The sequence below is a fragment of the Stenella coeruleoalba genome (genome assembly GCF_951394435.1).
Source record: "Stenella coeruleoalba genome assembly, chromosome: 14".
NCBI classification, from domain to species: Eukaryota; Metazoa; Chordata; class Mammalia; order Artiodactyla; family Delphinidae; genus Stenella; species Stenella coeruleoalba.
Genome location: NC_137160.1, coordinates 54,162,146 through 54,187,472, shown reverse-complemented (window position 1 = coordinate 54,187,472; position 25,327 = coordinate 54,162,146). Strand labels below are relative to the sequence as shown.

Genomic DNA, 25,327 nt, shown 5'->3' with positions numbered 1-25,327 from the left:
TAGTGGAGTCTCAGAAGAGAGGAAAAAAATGTTACAGAAGTAATATTAGAAATGGCTGAGATTATAGATTCAAGAAGTGCTGCAGGACTTCCCTGGTGGCGCAGTGGTTGAGAGTCCGCCTGCTGATGCAGGGGACACGGGTTCGTGCCCCAGCCTGGGAAGATCCCACATGCCGCGGAGCGGCTGGGCCCGTGAGCCATGGCTGCTGGGCCTGCGCGTCCGGAGCCTGTGCTCCGCAACAGGAGAGGCCACAGCGGTGAGAGGCCTGCGTACCGCAAAAAAAAAAAAAAAGAAAAAGAAAGAAGTGCTGCAAACCTCAAACAAGAGAAACACAAAGAATGCCGTCACACTTAGGCATATCATAGTCGAACTGCTGAAAACCAAAAACAAAGAAAAAAGTCTTATAAGTAGACAAGGCAGTTGGAGATTAAAAAAAACCCAAAACTTTGATGAAACAAAAGTAAGATTGATAGTTGATTTTTCAGCAGAAACTGTGGAAGCCAGAAGAAAATGGAATTAAATATTTAAAGTACTAAAGGAAAATTATGGCAACTAAAAATTTTCTACCCAGAAAAAACATAGCCTTTAAAAATTTAGTTGAAATCTTTAGACAGACCAAAATTGAGAGAAATCATTGTAAAGAGACCTATACTAAAAGAAATACTAAAAGGAATCTTTCATTCAGGATGACTGTAAGCTGCTGAATCCACAGAAATGCAGGAAATAATGAAGAGCCACAGAAAATATAAATATTTAGGTAAATACAAGTGAATATTGATTTATAAAACAAAAACAATAAAGTCTCAGGCTGGCTTGAGGATTGGCTGTCTGGAGAGTAGCAGCTATCTTGAGAGCATGAGGACAAAAGATACATGGTCAGGATGACAGAACAGAAAAACAAAAGGAGCCTGGGTCCTTACTGATGTCTTTGAGAAGCTAGACATGAACTAACTGCACAAGACGTGAACTAACTGCTTGAAGAATTCTTATCATATGAAAAATAATACATTCCTATTTCTTTAATCCATTGTAGTAGCCTCAGCCTTCTGTTGCTTAATGTCAAATGGCCTCATAATTCATGAATGTATTTCCATTACCAAGGCTAGCTCTTTACTCTGACACTCAAGGCTAATCATAATCTGGTCTTAGTTTAGTTATCTCCTCCAGCACTTCCCTGTTTCTTCCAACTTCCCTCCCTTTTTTGTGGTTCTCTTCATTGAACCCCAGAGAGAAACATCTATTCCTCTTCTTGCAAATTATATCTGTTATTTTAGATTTCCTATATTCATCCAGTGCTTTTCTATCTCTGTAGTTCAACTTAACCAATATTTAATTATTACTTATATAATGATTAGTATTATATTCCCTAAAATGAAAATAGCCTCTGTATCTGCTTTTGGGAGCAGTTAAGAAGAGGATGTCTTGGATAATAGTTTCTCACGTTTCAAATGAAAAGCCCTGAATTAATTACAATAGGTTAGATTATGCTGGAATAACAAATCTCAATATGCCACTCATCTAAAACATAAACATTTTTTCCTCACTTAGGCTGCATGCCCGTTGTAAGTTTGTTGGGGGCTCTGCTCTAGTAGTTACTTAGGAGCCCAGGCTGGTGGAGATTGTACCATCTGGAATGTAGCTGGCAGCCACAGTGGAGGAATGGGAATGTAGGAGTCACGTACCATCAGTTCAGTGCTCTGAACTGGAAGTAACACGTGTCATCACCTCCCCTGAGCCAGTGATCAGAACTAGTCACATGTGGCTACCCAGCCACAAGGCCTGGGAATGTAGGACAGTGGAGGAATCTTTGGTGAGCACTGCCATATCTTCCACAAGCTCCAAGGAGTAGAGTGAGTACTGGAAGCATGAAAGAGGAAAGGATTATTGGCTGAGTCTGAAGGACCTGTGGGAAAAAGGAAAACTTGGTGAGTCAGTCAGTCTGTATTCAGAGGTGATTTGGGGTTTAGCTGTGGATAATCCCAAGTGGTTCTCCAGCACAGGTCGACAGAGCTGATTACTAGAAATATAGGCCTAATGTTCATAGACTTAGGAGCTCAGGTTGTCAGCAACAGAGATGACATTCAGCACATATCAGGCCTCAGCCAGGGGCCTGGGGCTTGGATAGAGGTAGCTGTTGCTGCCTTAACTTCTCTCTCTGAACTTCCTTCTCACAGGCAACAAAATGTCCAAAAGATGGACCTCAAAAAGCAAACAAACAAAAAACCCGAGAGTCTTGACAATACTGAGAATAAACAATGAACAATCTACCTTCTTCCTAGAACATTATGTTCTATCTAGAAGAGTTGTAATAAATGTAGTTTCCTGTTCATGTGAAATGTTTTAACCATAGATCTATATTGAAGTTTCAGATAAGCTTTCCTTATTTTAGAAACACATTATAAGATGTTATTTTATCCTCATAACTACTCTATTGGGTAGATACTAATATCCCAGTTTTACAGATTAAAAAAAAAAAAGAGGTCTAAGGAGATTAACTACTTGCTCAAGTTTGAAAGGCTTACACATTTCAATCCAAGACTCTGCTTTCTTCATTTTGAGGAAGTTTTCAAATTAGGCTATAAATCCAACTGTCTCTTTATGCTGATGAACCAAAACATTTGAGTTTTTCAGCTAATTTAAAAAAAGAATGATTGCTCACATTTCTTTCACAGGGCCTGACTTTTGGCCACCTTAAGCTTCAGCAGGTTTTGCTGGCTAAGTGCTGGATGGCATTTGTGAAGTTCCCTGGGCTCTTGTCTTCAGGCGAGAAGATGATTATACCATTTGACGAATGTGATATCTGAACTTAGCACCCAGCAGAAAAGAAATTTCACAATGTCAGGGCAATTTAACTATTACATAGGTGTTCTTGTGGGTTGCACTTTATTACCAACATCAGAATACTAACTTCCATATACGCCATGTAGTGGCATAAAGCTTGCACAGCGGTTGAAAAATGGAGCCTCCTCCATTGCTAACAAATCAAATATAATGAGGAAAAATTGAGAAAATGGAAATGGATATTACTTTCCCTTCAGTGAGCTTAGAAATTGCAAGTTTTCTTACTCCCTTATTGCTTTCTTAAACTTAATTTTATAGTGGATTTTCTCTGCATTAACAAAATACTCTTCACTTCAAATGTAATGGTTTACATTGAAAATGCTATTAGACACCAGATTACTTTCCTTTATAATCATGGTACAAAGACACTAAAAAACAGATCTCATGTATTTAACTTCATTCTTTATTTTTTTCATTTTTATTTGCCTCATTGTATCAGGTAAGAAGTTTTTAGTTACAAATAAGAGAAAACCAAATACAAACTACCTTAAATTATATGGAAATGTAATTGAAAGGACTCCACTGGAAGGACAGGCTTCAAGTATAGTTTGATAAGGACTTCAGTTCCATTTTTCTGCTGTAGTTTGTCAATTACTTTCTCCATGTGATGGCTTTACCCTCTTGGTAGCAAAATGTCCCTACCTTATATATACTAATCTATAAAAGCAAGAGAAAAAAAAATATTTTCTTCTTCCAAACATAGGACAAGAGATTTTTGTGTCTGCTAACCTAGGATAAATGCATTGTGCTAATTAACCCAGGCCTGGTTAAGTTCCTGTCTCTGATCCTATCACTGTGACAAGGAGGATTCGTTCACACCTGGAGAAAGGGGTAGGTAGGGTAAATATCCCGTCAGACCACATAGTTGCAGTTCCTATGGAGAGAGATGGCTTTCCAAAGCAACAGTCTGGGGTTTGCTGGAAGGGAGAGGAGGGGATAGATATTGCTTGTGCAATGAATATTACACCTATTGATAGTACTTTTTAAGGGTCAAGAAATTTTCTTTCAGTTAGATAAAATACTATTGGGTTGGCCAAAAGTTTTGTTCATTTTTTTCCGTAAGATGGCTCTAGTAGCATTCAGTTGTCTTTAACTTCATTCAAAGCAATTTTGTTAGACTGTATGTGACAGCTGTCATATCAGGGTGCATTTTTAAAAAGACATCAAAATTGGTGAATTGTGTAGCCATTTTAGTATTGAAGATGGAAGAAAAAAAGCAACATTTTTGGCATATTATACTTTATTATTTCAAGAAAGGTAAAAATGCAACTGAAACACACAAAAAGATTTGTGCAGTGTATGGAGAAGGTGCTGTGACTGATTGAATGTGTCAAAAGTTGTTTGCGAAGTTTCGTGCTGGAGATTTCTTGCTGCACGATGCTCCACAGTCTGGTAGACCAGTTGAAGTTGATAGAGATCAAATCAAGACATTAACTGAGAACAATCAATGTTATACCACGCGGGAGATAGCCTACATACTTAAAATATCCAAATCAAGCGTTGAAAATCATTTGCACCAGCTTGGTTATGTTAATCGCTTTGATGTTTGGGTTCCACGTAAGGGAAAAAAACCTTCTTGACCGTATTTCCACATGTGATTCTCTACTTAAACATAGTGAAAAAGTTACGTTTTTAAAACAAATTGTGATACGTGGTAAAAAGTGGATACTGTACAATAATGTGGAATGGAAGAGGTCATGGGGCAAGTGAAATGAACCACCACCAAACACACCAAAGGCCAGTCGTCATCCAAAGAAGGTGATGTTGTGTATATGGTGGGATTGGAAGGGAGTCCTCTATTATGAGCTCCTTCTGGAAAACCAAACTATTAATTCCAGCAAGTACTGCTCCCAATTAGACCAACTGAAAGCAGCACTCGACGATAAGCGTCCAGAATTAGTCAACAGAAAATGCATACTCTTCCATCAGGATAATGCAAGACCTCATGTTTCTTTGATGGCCAGGCAAAAACTGTTACAGCCTGTCTGGGAAGTTCTGATTCATCTGCCGTATTCACCAGACATTGCATCTTCAGATTTCCATTTATTTGGGTCTTTACAAAATTCTCTTAATGGAAAAAATTTCAATTCCTAGAAGACGGTAAAAGGCACCTGGAACAGTTCTTTGCTCAAAAAAGATAAAAAGTTTTGGGAAGGTGGAATTACGAAGTTGCCTGAAAAATGGCAGAAGGTAGTGGAACAAAAGGGTGAATACGTTTTTCAATAAAGTTCTTGGTGAAAATGAAAAATGTGTCTTTTATTTTACTTAAAAACTGAAGGCACTTTTTGGCCAACCCAATAACATGGAACATTTCACACGATGGGTTACCTGATTTAAGTGGCTTTCTGAATATGAAGGACCTGTTTTTGTCATTGCCAGTTGTTTGGCCCAGTGTGCTTGAGTGGTACTGACCCATTTGGTTTTATTTCCCAGCTTGAGGTAACTACAGCCCCAACAAATCAATCCAACAGCCTCTTTCTATGGTTTATGCTAACACTTTTTATGACATACATTATTTTTATTCCATTTCATACTCTATTAGAGCAGTCTAATCCCTCAAAAACGTGATTTCAAAGCCCGATCTCAGAAACTACTGATATGTGTAGTTTTATTTCATTAGTAAGTTAGTCATCTTATTAATTTACTCTAAACACAACAAAACATTTCTTACTAGGAAACTGGAGTAGGTATCAGTTAAAAGTAAGATGTAAAGAGGAAGTTTGAATGAGAGTGAATCAGCTGGTACTAAATATGCCAGCAAACATCATGTTGCTGAAGCTGCCAAAATAAAAGAAGAGAGAAAGGGCCCTTTGCATTTTCCTTCTTATGGCTCTGAGTTTAATGGGCCCTTGCGTTTCATCTAGCTAGTGGGAGGACATATTTTACCTTTGTATATTCTTACTCTTGCACTTGTGAGCTTTAAACTTATCTCGCAGAAGGGCAATAGAATTTTTTTCCAACTTATTATTGGATATATGCACTCTTGTCTCCATCTTCAAAGCTCAATGCGTTAGTGGATGATAACTTAGGATCCATTATAAGAATATAGACAGTCACAAGGAAGCATCTTTTGGGAGTTCATTCTTAATGCAGGGTAATTTACATTAAAATGAGGGGAGAAATAAAATATAATGAGCAGAAATTTCATTCCATACCAGTCATGTCGAGACTGGTACTGGCCTTCAGGTTCTCATCTCAGAGGAAGGTGGGGGTAGAGGGTCTACACTTGATAGCTGGGAATCCTGAATCTTATCTGGGATAAACGAGGCAGGTGACACCATTAGAACCAGATGGTTTCCACGGTTAGGTTAGCTTGTCCTGCAAACAGAACTATATTAGCACAAATTAGGTCTTTCAGTGTGAAATCAGAATTTAAGATTGAGCATAAAGAAGCTGAGAATTCAAACTACATAGAACAAATGCTAATTTTCCTTTTATGGGACTCATAGAGTGATTTAAGATCAAAAGAAAATATTAAATTAAAATTAGTATATATAATTGGATTTCAGCAAGTTGTTCTAATAAAAGTGACTCAAGGAGACCTGGGTTTTAGTTCTGACTTTGCCTTTAACTGGTTATGTGTAACCTTTGGAAAGGTTACTTAACCTCCTATATTTCTCATCTGTAGAATAATTTGAGAATAAAATACAAAGTCTAATTTTAGGCTTAAAAAGATACAAATAAACACTGGAAACCCTTATAACACAATGAAAAATGTATAGGAGTAGTCTTAGTGCCGTAACTGATTGAGTTCTAGGAATTATTTTTTAACAGATCACGTAAAAGTTCTGGAAAAAATTCTTTCATTTCCAATACCTGACTTATTGAAATATATTAAGAGCATGTACAGAGAAATTACTTTAAATTTTTATATTTTCTTTATACTGTTTTTAAAAAATCTAAGTTAAAATTCTGCTTTTAAAGGCATATGGCAGTGCAGGCTTTTCCAACTTCCACTAAAATATCTCCAATTGAATAACCATAACAACAAAGTGAAAACACATAACTACACCTAGATCAAGGGCCCAAGTATAAGTTTATTGCAGAATATGGGCAAAATTCCTACTTGCTATGAAGCAGATAGATCTGAACTGAACTGACTTGAGAAAAAAATGACAAGTCTGAGAACATCTGAGGAAAGGAAGAAAGGAAACTACTTTTAAAATCATAGAAGTGGGAAAATTGGGAGAAGGTAGACAGTTATAGCCTGCACAGTAAAACCTTCATACATGAGACAGAGATAGCAATATTTTTGGTAGCTGTAAATGTGAAAATACCAGTTTTTTAGTTATTCTATATGTGGGGAGTATCAGTCAAAGCCAGGTAACGGGGAAGGAGGCATACCCCCTTAGTGCAACACAGATGTAGAAGGTGAAAGCTTGTTAGAAAAAGAGGATTAGACTCATCCCTCTATCCATTTCATGCATGAGTGGGTCATACCAGGAGTAGAGGTGGTCAGCACAGGGTGCAGACACCTCTTATCACCTGCATATCTGGCGCAGTCTGCTCCAACAGTCCTGGCTTTGGTTGCTAGATAATAATAATAGCTAACATTTTTTGAGTACTTACTGTGTGCCAGGCATGGTTCTAAGTGTTTAGCATACATTATCTCATATCATCCTGTAAACAACCTTAGGTGTAGGGCCAATTATTATCTTCCTTTTACAGTTGAGGAAAGTGAGGCACACGTGCATTATGGAACTTACCCAGGACACACTACAGCATCTAGGACTCAGATCCACGCAGTCTGACCCCAGACATGTTCTCAGAGCTGAGGTGTGAAACAATGATCCTACTATTCTATAACTGGGCAGAGGGCAAAGCCAAAGTGTTCCAAAACCCTCTGTGGAATAAGTGCCCTCTGTATCTAAATGAATCTTGCTTTCTTTGAGGCTAATTAAAGAAAACAATAGGAAAAACAAAGAAAGAAACATAGAGACTATGAAGCAAACAAAAGAGTGCAACCAAAGAATCTGGGAATACCATCTGGAAAACTCAAGAAGAATATACTCCTAAGAAGGATCTAATGAAGGATGAAGGGATAAGGAAGCATTTCAGAAGACTGGTATCCTTCACGATGTGAAAGAAGAAAATGAATGAAGATTTGAAAATGAGTTGGTTGAAATAAAGAAGTATCAAAATGAAAACTAAAACCTCAAACTGGAATTTAAACCCTTATTTCAGTCAATTAGGAGCCGAATTGTTTCTGCAAAAAGTTGAATTAATGATGGAAGTTGACAATTTCTTACAGAATCTACAATGCTAAAATGGAATCAACTTTCTTAACTAAATACTGTGCTTTCAAGCATTACTTCCAGTATGTATGATCCATAAAAAATAAAATCAAAATTCCCTTTCTCTTATCAGTTCTTAAAATGGTTGACACAGCTTAATTTTCTGGACAATTTTGATACTTTTTGGTAGTCAAATGTTTTGTGGAACATTCATATTTCCAGATTGTACTTCATTGTACTGTTTACTGTTGCTGGGAAACCTGCAATCCTAGAAAAAGTGAAATAAAGCTGTAAAATTTGCCAAATGATATGAAACCAATCATTCCATTACCAGTTTCGGCTCCAACAGGTGGAGATCTTGGAGTTCATCACACCCATCCTCACAACAAAGGAAAGCTGGAAAAATGGACAATCAGTGCCTGTTCTTGGACCCATCAGAGAAGTGAATTTGTAGGACAAACCACCACCCTGAAATCTGGAGGGACAGGCATATCCAGTGAGACACATCTGTTTCCCTTGGGCAGAAGGTGATCCTCCTTGTTATAAATGGTAGAACCAGTAGTTATTTGGAGAACTGCTGGAGGCTGAGTGTGGACTTCTTGGAAAGTGAGGCACCACTGAAGAAAATCCTGGGGGGATCTCATACTTTGATGTGCTTTTTCACCATGAAGGCTACCAGGTTCTCAGGCTGAGGATTCAAGAAAAAATCCCCTCACCGTCTTGGCACAAGGAAAGGAAGAGTAGCCACTGTGTAATCTTCCCTGTTTCTTCTCCATAACCAAGGCTTATTCTATAGGGAAAACTAATTCACCAGAGGGCAATACCGATACTTTATCCCAGCTCGGGGAGTGTATAAGGGAAGAGATTACTGCCCTGCTGGAGGTGGTTCCAGACTTCTTGCCTCACCTAAGTGGTTACAAACATCAACAGGGTACAGAATTTCAAAGAAATAGATTTGGAGCAGTGGTGACCAGGGAATGGAGAAGCAGGTCAGCAGGAAAGAGGTATAGTTCTAGAGACGGACAGAAACACTTGGAAAGGCCTCACTCGGAGACACAGGCCCACTTAAATACTGAGACTTAATCAGATTATAGAAAGCTTCCCTTCTGTTACACTCCACCACCATGCAAACCAGTCTCCAGTGTAATAACAGTGGAGTCTAGCTGAAAGAGCTGCAAGACAAAGGCTCTCTCAGAGGAGTAGAATGAAGGGAAGCCCCACAGCCAATGTGGGAGAAAAAAACAAGGTCATTAGAGGAATTTCAAGCCTGTAGTCAAACAAACATCAAACACAGCCCAATTCCTGACCAGATTAACTAAATCCTCACACAAAAGGCCTGTTTAACCTCAGTAGCTATTAAAGACACAAATGTCCTGCTTTCAACAGAAAATTACAAAGGATTTCAAAAGGCAAGAAAAAAATACAATCTGAAGAGAAAAAGAAATCAAACAGACCTAGATAGATGTTCGAATTATCAGTAGACTCAGGAAAGGATTGAAAATAGGTCAATGGAAACTTCTCAAACTGTGAAATGCAAAGAGAAAAAGAGAAGGAAAAAATCCCAGAACAAAACATTTAAGAATAGTGGGACATTATCAGGTATATGTCTATGAAATATACCTAATTGGGATACCAACAGGAGAAAAAAGAGAAATTGGGCAAAGAAATATTTGAGGTAATAAAAACTGAGAACTTTACAAATTAATGACACACATAAAACCACAAATCCAGGAAGCTCAGAGAACAATAAGCAAGGTAAACACAAAAGAAAAATCCCCACCTTGGCATATCAGGTTCAAATTGTAGAGAATCAAAGATAAAGTCTTGAAGGAAGCAAAAGGGGAAAAAATACCTTCTCTATAGAGAACAAGGGTAAGGATTACAGCAGACTTCTCATCAGAAACCATGCAAGCGAGAGAAGAGTGGAGTAAAATCTTTAAAGTGTTGAAAGAAAAAAACAAAAAACTTGCCAACCTAGAAATCTATGCCCAGTGATACTGTCTTTAAAAAGTAAAGGATAAATAAAGGGTTTCTCTGGCAAACAAATTCATTACTAGGAAACCAACCTTATGAGAAATGTTAAAAGAAGTTCTTCAGGCAGGAGATAAATAATATAGCTTGGAAACTTGACTATTTAAAAAAAGAGGAAGGGCATCAAAGAAGGAATTGATGAAGGTTAAAAATATTTTTATTCTTCTTAATTGGTCTAAAATATAGCAGTTTGTTTACAATGACACTGGTAACAGTGCCTTGGGGGATTAAATCATGTGGATGAGTGAAGCAAACAAAAGTAGTATCACAAGAGACAGGAGGGAAGATTCCAGAATACTCTGTTTTAAGGTAACCGTACCAAACAAGAAACTGTGGAGTGTACTTTGAAGGTACACTTAGATTATTTAATAATATATATTGTAAATCCTGTGGCAACCGCTGAAAGAATTAAACAAAAAAGTATACATGATATTCCGAGACAGGAAATTAATGAAATAGAACCATACAAAATATGAAACCAGTCACAACTCTTAGAAAAGAAGGAAAAGGAAATTTGGGCTGGCTCTCCAGCTTGTATGTGGCACACTGTCTTCCATTGTTGCTCTAGACTGCTACTGTTGTTGGGCTGGTTTTTTGTTTGTTTTGTTTTGTTTTCCTTTTATTTATTTTTCTCTCAGCTGGAGGACATAAAGCATAAAAATATACTATTATTTTGAATATTGCCTGTGAGAATCTCTTTCACCCATATCTGTTCTGTATCTAATATGATTCAATAAAACTAGAAGAGATGAACCATACTCAAGGATTTTATTGAACATCTCCCACCACCACAAAATAGAGGATAAAGAGAAAAGATAATAATAACAGAAGATAACAGGTAAGGAGGACAAAGAGCAGAGGCCCAGGAATGAATAAACTATATGTTCCTGCAAGAGAGCTCATAACAATTGAAATAGAGTCAGTGTTCAAAGATATGTTGCAGTTCTTTGAATCTAAGACATTTTAATGTTTCTGGTATTTGGTTGCATCTTACAATCAATTTCTACACAAATTTTCTAGTCAGAGAGAGGAGTGTGTTCCAACATAATTGTCATTACCTTCACAAATGCTTTAACTGTGCAAAGTCCTGAGTAAATATCAGTTGGATTATCTGCACTGTTAGACCACATATGGTGGAATTTTTAATTAAATTTTATCTTTATTTTCAAAACGTCTTAAAATTATACCAGTGAGACTACATAAAAATTAAAAAGTAATGCATTCCCAGAAAATTTTCTGTCACATGCCAAGGAAATCAAGGAAGAGTCAGAGATATTGCAAAATCTCTTATAGAATCTTCAAAGGTAGAAGTTGATCTATTCATAACACAGAAGGATTATTAGATTCATAACATTTATCTGTAAAAATTTCAAAGTGCCTCTTAATAATATCTGGTGTTTTATTTCCAGAAATTAAAAAGAAACAGCAGCAACAACAAAACCAGCTGTGAGCTTTAACCAAATAGCAGATGCAAGTGAAACTCTAATAATTTGTAATATGCTTAGGAATTTTGCTGTCTGTTCTAAGTGAGATGAAGAGGTAAAAATATGCACATGAGTTGTAATATTTTTCTGTCTCCATGCTGCTATGTGTAATTGCGTAGTATCAAAATGATTTAGGTCTGTAGACTGAAAATCAAGAAATCTTGGATTCAAAATCTGACTGATTTACATCCAGCTGCTTCACTTGGATGGGTCTCTGCTTCTCTCTTAAGTCACCGGTCAGCTTCCCTGACCCCATAGGCAGCAGAGTCCAGGACTCCATCTATCCTTGAACTTCTTTAGGTTTTCACATCTCTCCTTGCATCAGGGGCTAACTTTTCTGTGTTAAGGATATGACCCTTCCTTCCATGGGCAAATCACATAGAGTTTGGTTTATATCCTTGCTTTTGAGTCAGTTAAGGTATTGGTGGAAAATCAAGTAAGAGAGAAAACTAGGTTCCACAAATTGGTACTATAAACTTGTCAATTATTTTTCTCCCCTAGTAGAGTGGATTAGATAGATTGCTTATGCTCACAGTGGCCAAAATTTAAGAATGATATTTAAAACATCTTTTAAATGACAAGTAAAACATCTTTATAAATTTATCCATAAACACCTCAAAATTTTATTTATTATCACACATGTGTATTAGAACCACATATAACAGCTAAAAAAACTTTCTCTAAAAACATGGAACTGTACATTTTCAATAGGAATAGTGTTTTTCTCAGGGTGGTAACAATTTTTTTTCATGCAAAGGCAAAAAAAAACCCCTTGCTCTTTTTATGTATAAAACACAGATATATGTACAGTACATAAATAGATATACAGCATACCTATAATACTAAAATTTCATTTCATGTTATGATTAGGGGAAGAAAATCAAAAAGTGCTCTATAGGGAGCCAATAATGAAGTAAAGTTTGGCAGAAGCTGTCTTACACCAAAGCCTCTTCTTCCTCTCCTACCCCCAAATGCATTGTATTCTTTGAATATGCAATAAGAAAAAAGAACCTAAAGTTAGTTTAGCTTATCTGTAATATAGTCAGTACAAACATGTAAACACACCCAGATATTTGAGAAAGAAAAAATGTTAGTCAATCATCCAGATGTTTTATTTTGACAGTGTCAAGTAACATCAAGAGAATGAGAAAGACAAGCCACAGACTGGAAGACAATATTTGCAAAAACATATCTGATAAAGGACTGTTATGAAATATATACAAAGAATTCTTACAATTCAACATAAGAAAATGAACAACCTGACTAAAAAATGGGCAAAAGACCTGAACAGACACCTCACCAAAGAAGATACACAGATGGCAAAAAAAAAAGAAAAAAGAAAAAATGGTCCACATCGTATGTAATTAGGGAAATACAAATTAAAACAATGAGATGCCACTATACACCTATTAGAATGGCCAAAATCCAGAACACTGACACCACAGTGCTGGTAAGGATGGGGAACAGGAACCCTCATTCCTGGTGGGAATACAAAATGGTATGGCCACTTCGGAAGATGATTTGGTAGTTTTGTACAAAACCAATCATATTCTTATCATACTATTCAGCATATTCCTTGGTATTTATTCAAATGAGTTGAAACTTAAGCCATTGAAGCCACTTAAAACCTCTACATAAATGTTTATAATTGCTTTATTCATAGTTCTTTATTCATAATTGCCCAAACTTGGAAGCAACAAAGATGTCCTTCAGTGGATGAATGGGTATATAAACTGATATCTCCAAACCATGGAATATTATTCAGCACACACAAAAAGAGCTATCAGTCCATGAAAAGACATGGAGGAAACTTAAATACATGTTACTAAGTGAAAGAAGTCAATCTGAAAAGGTTACATACTGTGTGATTCCAACTATATGACATTCTGAAAAAGGCAAAACTCTGGGGACACTAAAAAGATCAGTGGTTTCCAGGGATTTCTGGGGAGGAAGGAGGGGGGATGAATAAGATGGAGCACAGAAGATTTGGGGGGCAATGAAGCTATTCTGTATGATACTATAATGGTGAATACATGTCATTATACATTTGTCAAAACCCATAGTAGGGTTTACCCCAAGTAAACCCTCATGTAAACTATGGCCTTTGGATGATAACAATGTGTTAGTATTGTAGGTTCATCATTTTCTGGTGGGTGATGTTGATAATGGGGAAGGCTGTGCATATATGGACACAGAGGGTGTATAGGGAATCGCTGTGCTCTCCTCTCAATGTTGCTGTGAACCTAAAACTGTTCTAAAAAGTAAAACCTATTAAATACGGTTTATTAAGACAAAACAAGACAAAAAAAATCAAATAGCCAGATATTTGAGTACATTGTATAAAATAGTTGAATGGTTAGCCAGAATTTTATTCTGAGCGTTTTGGTGTGGTGCCCCAGAATTCTGTCCCAATAGCCTCACAGCTTGACTTGTTTCCGTGTGTATTTGAACCCGTGCGCTGCTGCTTGGACTCCTGCTGGCAGTATTCAATGCATCGTTTCGTAGTTTTGATCCTTTATTCACACATTATTATTTCCTATCTCTTGGAAGAAAGAGACTATAAACATGTTTAGGACTATACCTAGTGGAGTTGGTATCTAACACTGCCTTGTTCACTTCCAATTATAAATTATTTATGAAGCAAACCATTTTACTTATTGATCACGGAAAGATTCAGGAGGACTAACGAACACTGATGAATTTTGTTTCTTTTAGCACTTCAAGTTTGCATTTCACTGAAAAATATTTCAATAACACATACAAAAAGTGTGTGATATAATGTAGAGAATCAGAGCTAAAGAATACACATGCTGATGTTCAGTCCTGGTTGCTCACTTTGGTACTGAGTGGTTTTGGTCAAATCACTGTAACATTTAAAGTTACCAGTATTATGATTTATGAGTGAAATGTTAACGTGCTATGTATTTCGCTCTCTTTCTATGACCCGATATTTGTGTACAAAAAGTGAAGAATATTATATTTTTTACCAGGTGGTATAACAGTTTCTCACAGTGAGAAAATCACCCTTGTTAGGAAGATGGCTTGATCAGTTCACTTGAAATAGTGTGTCTGTATGCTGGGGTCAAAGCTTTTGAGAAGAGCTTGAAAGAGTTGAGTTGGTAGGAGGTCGTGTGGTATTTGATGGGCTCCTACCCATAGTAATGTGTGTGAATAAATGGTAAAATTACTAAACCTTTAAAATATTTTATCCAAGTTTGTTTGGTAGAGAACAGTGAAGATTTGGTTCCCTGTGCAAGTTGATATGGGCAAAATTGAGACAGCACGCATATGTGGAAGTTGGAGAGAGATGAGGAGAAAGCAAGTTCTGGGGACTTTGCAGAGAGTGTAGTGTGTACAAGATGCAGCATATCCGTGGTATTGAAATTCCTTGGGGAGAGTTATGATTAGAGGAGTTACAATTAGGGGAGAATAATTCACAAGCTGTGTAATTGGGGGCTCAATGCAAGCAGGGGTTTGCTAATAATTGGGTTACATAAAAGGATACATATATACAAAAGTGATCATTTAAACATTTTGTATATGTGCATTTGTGTTTGTGTGTATATGTGTGGGGTTTTTTTGTTTTTGTTTTTTTGTGGTACGCGGGCCTCTCACTGTTGTGGCCTCTCCCATTGCGGAGCACAGGCTCCAGACGCGCAGGCTCAGTGGCCATGGCTTATGGGCCTAGCCACTCTGCGGCATGTGGTATCTTCCCGGACCGGGGCATGAACCCGTGTCCCCTGCATTGGCAGGCGGACTCTCAACCACTATGCCACCAGGGAAGCCCTATATGTGTGTATTTTAACATAAACTCTGTAATTCCTAGGATTCTTGAAAAACCACGTATAATATAGGCATAGCCTAAAATATTAGACCCTCTTTAAGAGAAAAAATTGACACCTTACTGGTTAACCTTGACAGGAAGTGTTGACATATCCTCTAGTTCTTGGATTACTTAATATAAAGTGGAGACATAGAGGACAATTATTTTAAATAAGAAAAAATTCTACTTTAGTCAAGCATGCCCAATAATTAGTTTTCTGAGACTTCTTAGTATTTCACATTAGTACTTTTGGGAGCTGGTGGTAGCTTTACAATTGGTTCTGGAAGCATGAATTTTGCCTTTTGTGATCTGGAAAAAATTTAGTTTTTCCAACACCCAAGAGAATAGGAAAGATTAACCAGATTGAATTCATGGTTCTGGTTTGATCCAGTTAGGCAGGCAAATGAAGCCACAAAACTACAAAAATATATTTAGAATCTAGGAGAGGATTTATGCTCTTTATTTTTCTTATTCAAAATATTTGTGACTACTCTTGGCCCTCGGTCTACTGTATGTATTTCAGCATCAGTTTTCATGTTCCACAAGCAACCTTTCTGACATTTTGATTAGAATTACATTAATGTGGAGAGTTGATAAATGATGCCTATAATTTCAAAGTAGTGAAGGTGGAAATGATTTTTTGATATGTAGCAACAGGTATTTGACATTAACATAGCTAACTTTCTGTTGTTGAAAAAACTCAACAGGCATTGTTAACTGTACTCTGGTTATAAATGATGGAAAGGTTGTTAAGTTTTATTAGCAGTACATTTTTCCCCTGTTCATGGACAACCGTGAATTCAAACCATAGACAACCTTAGGGTTAAGAGCCCCTGTTTAAACAGCATGTCTGTCTCTGATTCCCTTCTTTTGCCCTGCATTTCCCCTCTTGGGTTGAAGAAGACACAACACAGAAACTAAATCAGTGGTCTTTGACTTCAGAAATCCACATTAGCAATTTTCAAGTTGGGATTAATAACTTCTTCAAGAATTCAGAAGAAAATGATAAAGACATGAAATCATGAATAAAAGGATAAAAGACTTGGAGAATAGAAAACTAAAATGCATATACAAATTTTTATATACATATAAAAAGAACAGGAGATCTAAAATACATGATATAAAGAGAAGATGTTGAAATAATAAATGATGTGATGCAAAGAAGCAATGGTCAAATAAGTTATGCAAGAAAATTCTCAACAACTTAAACTTTCACATTGAAGAGAATCCCCAAATATAAAGCTAAAATCATTAAAATATACTCACTGACTGACAATTTTACCATCCATCCATCCCTTAGGATTAAAAAAAACCCAAGAATATAGACAGAAATAAATAGCTTATTTACCATGGAAATATAAAAATTGAAGCATCATATTTCTCTGTTAAAATATATTTATATACATAATCAGATGAAGATGATACAATGTCTATACAATTTTTTAGGGCAAAAAGGATTGTGAAAATAATTTCTGCATATAGTAAAGCTATAAATTAGTGTGTAAAAATAGATAAATACATTCTTTTTTTCCAGAACTTCTAGCAGGTAAAATCTTCAAGATTAATTAGCAGATCCAGATTTTAAAATTGAGACCTCTTGCTGTATACTGGACCTCTATCTTTATTCTTACAGTGTGTCTTCTTAGGTCTCCAGTTACATTGTTTTCTCCGAATTTATCAACCAATTCAAGTGATTGATTGTCTGATTTTTCCCACTACACTAAATCAATACAGAGTCTAGACATTGTGAATTTCAGCTTAACTTCTCTGTGGAAAACTTATGGTAGTTTGAATTGGCTCCACAGATAGAATCTTTTGAAATTATGTTTTTAATGAAAGATTTATGGCGATGTATATCCCCTCATCCTTCCCACAAATGTTAACAACAGTTGCCACCTATATAGACTCTAGGCCATTTGTGTCAGTTTGGGTTCCCCAGAATCAACCCTTGAGACAAAAATTTAAATTAAAGCATTTATCTGGCAGATAATCCCAAGACAGCTGTAGGGGACTGGGAAGTGAGCCAAGGAAGCTAGGGCAGCCAAAAAAGGTGCACTGACAAGTGAGGTTTTTTTTAGACAAAGACTCAAACAGGTATTTTATTTTATTTTATGTGGTCATGCCATGTGGCATGCAGGATCTTAGTTCCCCAACCAGGGATGGAACCCGTGCCCTTTGCAGTGGAAGCACAGAACCCTAAATGGACAGCCAGGGAAGGCCCAGTACAACTGTTTTTTAATTGGAGCTTAATCGTATGGCAGAACTCTGGGAGTCTGTGTGTAACATGTGCCTCAGTTTTTTCTCCATCCATGAGGTAGGGAGTTGGGATTTTTATACACCCATCTCCATCAAGTATTGTTGAGGGTTGTTCCTGAGTAGTGGAGGAAGCTTAAATTTTCTGGTACTTCTGACTTACTCTGGAAAGGGAAGAGAGCCCTCCTCTTCAAGGGAAAGCACTTAGGCAGTTAAAAGACCTTTATGTAAGGCTCAAGGGGATGTAGGTAAGGCATCAGCAATATTTACTACAATGTATTTTGGATGATTGGTGTGTGAACATATTAATTAAGTATATGAGGTGCATCTAGCAAAATATGAATGTGAGTGTAAATTTAATCTTTCTATTAGCAGAGTACAATATTCCGGATACTGAAGATGGTGAGGGGAATAAAAACAATGGTATAACTACAGCCATGGTTTACAATGCCAAGGCCAGATAACATTTTGTTATAGTGGTAGATAAGGCTATTCAAGAATATCATATTAATTAATAATCAGATTATAATAATACTATAATAATTAGTTGTCAAAAAGCCACCTCAGCTGAAACTGTATACATAATAATAATAAAACTTTATTTTGGAGGCTTAGAAAAGGGGAAAGCAATATTTTAAAATGAGTCATTTAAATTAATTTTCAGGTATACAGAGGAAGAACAGACGTGTGAGCAAAATTCTGCCTTCGAAGTTTGTCATATTCACAGAGATGCAAATGTGCATACAGTAGTGAGGACTGGTTGAAAATTTATAATATCAAGGTAGGACTGTCGGAAATGTCAGGTGACTTTTTATCCTTCTAACTTACTTTATTTTTATTAAATTTATAGTCTTAATCATTGCAGACTGTAAGAATATATGACTTTTCATGGATCACTGACAGTGAAGGAAAAGGCTAGAAAATTCTTACAATGCATCAAAACTTGTGTATGGCAATTTAATTTAAGCAACTGTTACTGTCAGTGGCTTTTTAGGGCCACATCTCTTAAGATACAGGGGTTCTGATTAGTAGCACTCACTTTATTATTGGCTGAAGAAAGAAGTACCTTTCTACAACTCCTCGGTGTTTGGGTCATAGATGGTTAGAGCCAAGAACATCATTCTTGGACCCTCTGAGTGGAGATAAACTTGGATTCACTTCACTTTAGATAATTTTATTCTGAAATTAAACATTCTTTTCTGGCAATAAGTTAAAAAGTTAATTGAAACTGGGGAGGCTGTAGCGTTGGAAATTTAACAAACAACCCCAAAGGAGAAATTGTTTACAAATTAGTAACCTGTTGAAATACAACTTGTGAGTGGTATTCTCTGAGCTGTTAGGGTGACTGTACCATGGCTGAAAACTGGGATCTTTGTCATTTTCAAGCTGAATGTCATTATTTTACTAGGACTGTGATTTTTGTCAGACCCCATAGACAGTTGACTTGGTCAAATGCAGGAATTTAATGTAACCTGAAGACTACCGCAGCCATTGAGAGGAAGGACTGAGGTCAGGGGTGTGCCAGGTCTTTGGCTTTAGTTCAATTAATTTAACTAAAGCAAAGAATTAAAAGAATGAAATAGTCATCATTCTTTATGTCTCCTACTGTATAGTGAGAATTTCTGTATACTTACTATTTCGTACTAATTTTGAACTAGAGAACTGGTGTAGATAGTTTTTCAGCATCCTAAATAGGAAGGGAAATTTGTAAGTGGGTGTCATTACCCTGAATGATTGAGGGTGTGGAAGAGGGAGAGAGGCCATTTTGTAAGGAAGAAACACAGTCCTGATTGTGACCTTGCGGCTGGAGGCACGCACACCTCTTCTGTCCTCCCTCCCCGTGGAGACATGTGCACTGGAGTGTGGCGAGGGCCTCCAGTTTTGCCCAGATGTGCAGAATAATCAGGGAATGAAACCACAGAGGGCTGAGAAAACAGTGTGGCCAATACCTGATTATTAGTCAATATTATCTTCAATCAAAAAAAACTTTGTCAAAAACCCTGTGACTCATGCTTAACTCTTTGAGTTTTTTCCATTCCCTGCTTTTCAAAATTAACTAATTAATCAATTTAGGGCCAGGAAGGAGAAGAACAACCCCTTTCCCTGATTTTTGGCCAAGAATTTCCCCTAAATGATGTGCAGTGATAAAATTGTAGTCGTATCTGTAACGTATGTTCGTGCTTTCATTTTCCCTATCCTCCAATTTGCTGAGAACCTACTTAGAAAAACATTCTGCATGAATTATTTTATGCATGTTGTAAAAGCCATTTGAAATAACTTACATGAAATATGGGCGATATGCTTGAGAAAAATTGAATGATAAGGTTTCTAAAAATCCCACGTTGTTTTTGGGAAAAGCAATCAACTCTGCAGACACGTTGAAAACCATAGAAAAATATGAAACAAAGAGGAGTGCGTTTTCAGATAACAGCACATGCAAATGATATGACAAATTTTCTTGAACCCAGTTACAGACAGAGCGAAACTATGAGACTAAATGGACTACAAATAAAGAAACCATGACAAAACAAAAGTACTCTAAAATAGTACTTTCTTCTTAAAAATGAAGATTTTTATGCTGTGTTAAGCAGGGTTTTCTGGAGAAACAGAACCAACATATATATATATATGACTTATTATAGGAATATATATGACTTATTATAGGAATTGGCTCACGTGGTTATGGAGGCTGAGAAGTCTCATGATCTGCTGTCTGCAGGAAAGTCAGTAGTGAAATTCAGTCTGAGTTGTAGGGAGTGAGAATGGGGGATGTGGGGAGACAGTTGTATAAGTCCTGAGTTGAGTCTGAAAGCCCGAGAGCCAGGAGTTCCCACGTATGAGGGCAGGAGAAGGTTGATGTCCCAGTTCAAGCGAGAGAGCAAATTCATCCTTCCTCTGCCTGTTTGTTCTATTTGGACCCTCTGTGGACTGGATGATGCCCGCCCACACTGGGGACGGTGAGCTCCTTGACACAGTCTACTCAGTCAAATGCTAATCCCTCTGGAAACACCCACAGAGACCCACCAAGAAATAACGTTTTACCAGCAATCTGGGCATCCCCTCGCCCAGTCAGGTAGACACATAAAATTCACCATCACATCTGCAAAATCATTCTGAGATAAGAGTTGTAAAATACTGGATATAGAGAGACAATAAAAGCTACTTTGGGAATCTTATGTTCATTACCTGTACTGGGAGCAGAAATACCCAATTCAAAGGTGTAACTAAAAGATACCTGTTGTTATGATGTTACTGGACGGAAACATAAGCAAGCAGGGTTACAATACAGTGGTACTTAGGAGGTGAAGGTGGGTGTTTTAAGAGGACAGTCTGACCAAAGGGACATTAGAGAATGAAGGGGGGCATAGCCTCACTCAGACAGTTTTGTTTTACCTGGGGTGATGCCCAAATAAAGGTCTAATTGATAAGAATAGTTCAGAGGCTGCTCCATCACCTGGAGCAGAAGCTTGTACAGAATTCCAGACACTCTTCAGGACTTGGTTTCATTGGAAACTGCAGGGGGCTTATTTTTCCCTTGGACCTGGGGACACACCAATGACGTGGTGACTGGAGGGGGCCTTAGCCAGGCAGGCATTTGATTCTTCTCCCAGGAAGGGGAGACAGTTGTGCCCATAGACCCCTCATAAGCTGACATGTCTTACTTCTGCTTTTGGCCAAGCTGGATCTTGTCTGCTTATAATTGAGTTTAGATCTTCAAGTCTCTGACATCCTTCATCCTCCTTAGAAACTTGCACAGGAATCCTGAAGCAATAGGACAACTCAGAGGTTGTATGCTAATGAAGAGTAGCAGAATATGCCACTCCCAAACAGGCATACCAGCGTGGTCAGAATGCATGTTGGTTGCAGGAAAGGAGAATTTTCTAAAACCTCCAGTGCTTTCAAGATTACTTAGAAGTATTTTTGGTTGCCAATGACAGAAATTCAACTCAACCTAGCTTAAAACACAAAGAGGAGTTTTTAGAGTGATAACAGGAGTATATTCTGTAATCCAGCTTCCAGGATGAGACCAAAAAAAGGAACTGAAGCAATGTGTGGGCCCAGGAATGGCTACTGCTGTCTATATCTTTTGCCTTAGTGCCTCATTGGTTATCAGTGTATCAACTTCATTCAATATGTATGATTTAGCTTATATTAACATTTTGTGATACTTGTCTAAAGTCCTTCTGCATCTCTATGTTGAATAATAACTATTCTGAATTTTTTTGGAAAACTTGCAAAAGTTATTTATTCAGAGCTTGCTAGGGAGTCAGCTTCCATCACTTGTGTTTTGTCAGGGACTCAAATGCAGGCAGAGCAGTAGGCAAACTCTATAGTGGAACAAAAAAAAGCTTCAGCCATGCTCTGATTGAAGGCTGTTGGCTGGGGAAGCTACGTATATGCAGACTAACTAGAAGTGAGTATTCTGTGTGATTAGTTACGGGTGCAGAGTTGGCTCACTCTAGATGGTTCTAAGTTGGAAGCGAAATTGAATCCTTTCATATCATTTTTAATGTTCCTATCTGTATTTGGGGGAACTTAAATATTACATAAATTGTGTCATAGGATGCACATATTTTCTATTTTATCCTCACTTGTAATTATTTTTGAGTCGTTTGTCGATGTGCACAGCTATAGTTGATTCATTTTAAGTAATCTGTAGTATCTGTTGCAAGAATAAGTTGTAGTCCATATTCAGTTGTGTACTTTTTTCTGTGATTACAAAGATTGAGGCAAACATCTTTGTGCACCTGAGTGAGCATGTTTTCTGGAAACATTCTAGAATTGGAACTGTTAACACATAGATTTTGTGCCTCTCATCTTTGGCTTTACTAGGTATTTCAAAATTGTTCTTGAAAATGGTTGCATAAATTTACCTTTTCACCAGCTGTGTATGAATTTCTTCAGCTCCACATGCCACCCAAACTATTTTCTACCCATTAGAAGGAAATTAGATGATATTTCGTTTTTATTTTCTCCTTGATTTTGAGAGAAGTGGAACATCTTCATATATTTATGAAATAATTCATGGGTCAAAATGTACCACATTGTAAATTGGAAAATGTTAGAACTGATCACCAATGAAAGCATTAAAATATGTTAGACTTGGTGAAAGTACCAAAGAAAGATACCTTTATTGCTTTAGCTCTGGGTGAACAAAGAGATTCTCCCCTGCGAATTCTACTCGCAGTTCTGTGCCTCACATGAATTCAAGTTCACAAGGTTATCCACGTGGTCCAGGAAGACTGTAGTGTGCTGAATGTGGGGCTGGGATGGGGTGGTCTCCAGGAGAGTTTGGGATATTGTTTTCCTCCTCCTTGTATATATTTTTGTTGTCAGTGGTAGTGGTTTCCAGCTTTATTGGGATATAATTGACATATAACATTGAATAAGTTTAAGGTGTATGATGTGTTGATTTGACACACTTGTACATTGCAAAATGGGTATGACCTTAGCGTTAGCTAACACCTTTATCCCATCACATAATTACTATTTCTTTTTTGGGGCGAGAAATTCTAAACAGCACATTATAAAACCCATTGCTCTCATCTTGGCCAAGAATCAAACATCAGATATCTAGACACCCCCAGAGATGAAGCTCGAGCTTTTCCCTCCAGCGGTCAGTCAGCTCTAACCACACGCCTGGAATGTCCCCTGTTGGTGGAGTGTGTGGCCCGTGTGGGGGAAACAGAAGAGGAGGAGCTTCTGGGCACACGCACTAGGTGAACACTGACTTCCCAAATTAGGTTTATTCCTTGGTTTTCTACACCCAGTCTTGGGTTTTAAGAAGATGGAATCCAAAGGCCTGAAAAGAATTTTACATATGTAATGAGAAGACATTCCTGTCATTCTCTTTTTCTGTGCCAGAAAGACTAATAACTTCAAAAGGCAGCATCTTCCTCCCCCTGCATGCCTGTGTCCTATCTGTAATGGTTTATCAGAGTCTATACAGAGGCTTACAGAAAATGTAAAAGGAAGACGGCATTCCTGTGATGTCATGATCACCATCAGAAATGCCCTGGGCCTGGAGTCCCTGGGCCTGTTTCTCTAGCCCTTGTTTTGCTCTCTAGCTACTGGAAATAGCTTGTTTACCTTCTTCCTGTCCTCACAGACTATTTCTGTTGAGGTCTTTATTTCCCATCTCAGGCTTATTTTTAAATCAGAACAAAACTGTTAGAACACTGGTTATAGCCTGCTGTGTCCTTCAAGCTATTATATAACTACCTTGGCTTTTCAAAGCTTTTAAAGTTAGCTAAAAAGGCAAGAAAACAAGCTGGTGTGACACAAGAAGGAGGAGGTGTAGAATTTTGAATAGTTCACAAAAAAAGACAACAGAACTGATACAGGGCTTGAATTTTAGTACCAGAGTAGATCAATTGATAATGACACCTGTAGCAGTGGAAAGAGCACAATTATTGATTAGCAGAGTGTAATAATTAATTGTTGGTAATGACCAGGGCAACAACAATAGCTGCTATCTATTATTTATTTAGTCTGAGTCAGGCATGGTCCTGTTTTAGTACACCACTTCATTCGATCTTCACAATAATCTTACGGTGTAGCTACTGTTACAAGATGCGAAAACAGAGGCTGACTAAAGTCACTTGCTCAACATCATAGAGAAATTTTGCCATAAGTATGGCAGCAAGGGCTAGTAGCACACGTCACACATTTGGGTTGATCTTTGAGTTTTAAATTTATTACAAAAAGAGCTATATCTATTGCAGGGGTTGGCAAACTACAGCCAGTGAGTAAAATGTGGCCTGTTGTCTGGTTTTGTAAATAAAACTTTATTGGTCCACAGCCACACCCATTCACTTATATATTACCTGGAGCTGCTCTCCCACCACAATGGTGGAAGTGAGTAGTTGTGACAGAGACATTGTGGCCTGAAAACACTAAAATATTTACTATTTAGCCCTTCTAGAAAGTTTGCCTAGCCCTGCCCTCCTGTCCTCTTCCTTTAGAGCGTTTTGGAGAAACCGTGCTTTTACTTCTTCCATTGCATTCTTTCATGTTGGATCCTAATATCCAGCCTATAGTTGGAGGTTGAATATTCTTCCTGGATGATTCTCCAGCTACTTTGAGAATCTCCATTCTGCTCAAGATGGTTCAAGTTTCACAGTTGCCCTCTTTCAGTCTGCTTGGTGAAGTCCCTGATACAGTCCTATAGTTTTTCCCTAAGGCTACAAACAGTATATTTTACTTTGCAGCCTCCCAACAGGGGATTCTTGTTGATTCCAGGGCCTCTGAAGGAGAAAATTTTTTAAAAACCTGAGTGTCCATGTTATTTTGCTTCTCGCTCACATCATTTTATAGCCCTTCCTCATTTTTTTTTCATGGTGGGGATTTCAGGAATCAGTACTCAGATCATGACATTCTGCTTTCATCACTGTATTTAACCTGCCTTTCTCACGTGCATGTTTGGTGTCTACAGGGCATCTCTCTTTTGCTGTTTTGGCATGTGTATACAATTCCAAGAAGAAAAGGGTGAGGATAACATCCCTCCCAGAGAAAGGTGTCACACTAGCTCTATGGGACATGACTCACAGCTCCTGGAGGTCAGAAACCTTAGCCATCTTATTCTTAGCTTATTCAGGCCCAGCACTTAGCAGCCTGGCTCACTAAGTGTTTGTTCGATGAATGAAAAGAGGATGAGGAAA

General features: G+C 37.6%; 1 protein-coding gene across 15 annotated transcripts in view; it reads left to right on the top strand.

Annotated features, from left to right (window-relative positions):
* METTL4 (methyltransferase 4, N6-adenosine) overlaps positions 1–25,327 on the top strand; it is a 527,313-nt gene that overhangs the window by 452,328 nt on the left and 49,658 nt on the right. For 13 of the 15 annotated variants that reach the window (XR_013831370.1, XR_013831371.1, XR_013831372.1 and 10 more), the window contains one exon: positions 18,331–18,447. The exons of the other annotated variants lie outside the window; for them this stretch is intronic. The gene's annotated coding sequence lies outside the window, so the exon portion shown is untranslated. The remainder of the gene's footprint in view (positions 1–18,330; positions 18,448–25,327) is intronic. 15 annotated transcript variants of the gene reach the window in all.